This window comes from Gadus macrocephalus, chromosome 3, assembly GCF_031168955.1.
Source record: "Gadus macrocephalus chromosome 3, ASM3116895v1".
NCBI lineage: Eukaryota > Metazoa > Chordata > Actinopteri > Gadiformes > Gadidae > Gadus > Gadus macrocephalus.
The window spans coordinates 23,226,823-23,229,065 of record NC_082384.1 but is presented as its reverse complement, the minus strand read 5'-3'; the positions used below and the strand labels follow the sequence as shown (position 1 = coordinate 23,229,065).

General features: G+C 47.7%; 1 protein-coding gene across 7 annotated transcripts in view; it reads left to right on the top strand.

Moving 5' to 3' along the window:
* The window catches only part of LOC132454626 (uncharacterized), a 52,621-nt gene that overhangs the window by 25,931 nt on the left and 24,447 nt on the right, over nucleotides 1-2,243 (top strand). The gene's annotated exons all lie outside the window — the stretch shown is intronic.

Sequence of the window (2,243 nt, the reverse complement as noted above, 5' to 3'; positions counted from 1 at the left end):
TCACCAAACAAGTAAAGTGAATATATATGTAGGAGAACACTCCTGAGTGTGTGTGCAGATGGCTTGTTTAACCCGTGCCCACAGTGCGTTTAGTAGTCTGGCTATTGCCAGAGATTGAGGCCCCGTCCACACGAAGCCGAAACGGGCGAAACCGTTACGGTTTCGATCTATCCGGTTTCGAAGTGTCTCCATAAAGACGAAGCCAAGCGAAACCGGATAGATCTGTAGAAACGCTGTAGTAAACATTCCAGGCCCATAAGGGGCGCTGCTTCTGGTACACAAATCCAGAAGAAGAAGAGGCGAGCATGCGCATAAAGGCTGCCCCCCGAACCACTAACAACACAAACAAACAGCTCTTCTACGATGGCGAACTAGATTCTCAATAAATATCGGCTTAGCAACCCAACAAGGGACATGATATGCTGCAGAACGATTACAAGCTTGTAGTCCGCCATCATCTTTTTTGTTGTGATTTCTGAGACTCCGCGGCCTTAAGAGCCATTGGCTAGGAGGTCGAGGGGTGGGGCGATGATGTCATGGTTTGCGGTTTCAGTCGGTTTCAGGCGTCCACACGAAACCAAAACGAAACCGGATAGATTTGAAACCACCTCAGAGGGTGGTTTCAGAAGTTTGCGGTTTCGGTCAGCGGATTCGCCGGCTTCGTGTGGACGGAAGGCCGAACCGTACAAGACCTTTGCGGTTTTGCCATGAAATCGGCTTCGTGTGGACGGGGCCTGAGCTTGGTCTGGGGAAGCTGCTGCCATTTTCTTCAGCACAAGAGGCGTGATCAACGGGCCTAGTTCAACTGACTCGGTACGCAATTGGCTGCATGCCGGAATTCTCCATGGTGGAGAAGAAAGAGAAATATTGTTGCCGTATGCGGACTCCCGGAGAAGCTGCTCCGCCGCCCCCGGAGGAGTCCGCATACGTTGTTCCGAGGTCGGAGAAATGACATGGACCCAAAGTGACAGCGAGTGACAGCTGTCTACTGAAACATCTTTCTCGAAAGCCGCGTTTGTTGTTGCTGGTGACGTAAAGAGGTCAGCCGGTGGCTCTATTACCACTAGTTGAAATGGGTACAGTGCCACCTATCGTACCGGGGTATGAAGTGCTTCAGCCAATGAATCGATTTTCTCACCGCCATGTATAATCGGACAATTGCAGTTGTCCAATTGAGGAGCATAGTCGAACTATGGTTTTAATCGGATTAAGTTGTGCATGTAAACGTATACTCAATGGCAACAGGTGTGCAGCCTCAGCCAGCTCCAGGCTCCAATCAGACTCGGCCAAGTGAGGTTTCTAAACCAGCCATCATCCACACACACTCCCACAGTAGGCTTATGGTGCTAAACTATTGTTTTCTACCATTACATAACAGGTTGATCTCTCCTCCATCCTCCTTACTGTTATAAAATCCAGCATCCAATAGTACAGAGGAACGGTTGATGCCTGGTTAAATCAGCCTCACCTGACCTGAGTCGGCCTGACTCAGGGGAGTCAGGCCGTTAGGGGAGTTAATTACTGGCTGCACACCTGTGCAGCCAGTAATTAAGGTGCACAGGTTAAACCAGCCATCACCACACACACACACACACACACACACACACACACACACACACACACACACACACACAGAGCTCCGACATGTCAGTATTCATCTCCGGCTCTGCATGCAACAAACCTGCCAACACTGCAATAAACTTTTTCTCTACACCCTCGAGAGCAATGCCAACCGGACCCTGTTGCTGGAGGAGCCCATGAAATCAGGAACCCATTTTGTGTAAGGCGGCAGCCAGTGCTGCAACAGGTATTTGTCACAAATGCTATCACAATGCTTTTAGCAAGGCTGACCAAGACATTTTATGTTGTCTATGAAATTCACACGACACACCGTGGTGTCTGAGATGCACCACTAGCCAGCCCTCTCGTCCTCGATCATCCTTATGCTCCTTATTCGAAATTTGCTTTGACGTCACGTAAAGAACTGTCAGTAACATAGGATTCTAGACCAATTCTCTAAATGAGGCTTATTATCAGTGTGAGAATGGCATAGACGACTATGTTAAAAGGCCATATAAGAAAAAAAACATTTTGGGTTCACCACCCCTTTTAATTAATTTTTTAATAACCTAAAACAAATTAGACGTTTCAACCACATAGTGAGTAGATCAAAAAGTCGCTGAGTTCTTAACTGTACAAATAACCATATCCGCCTTCAATTCTGAGAATGAAATGGAGCTTCT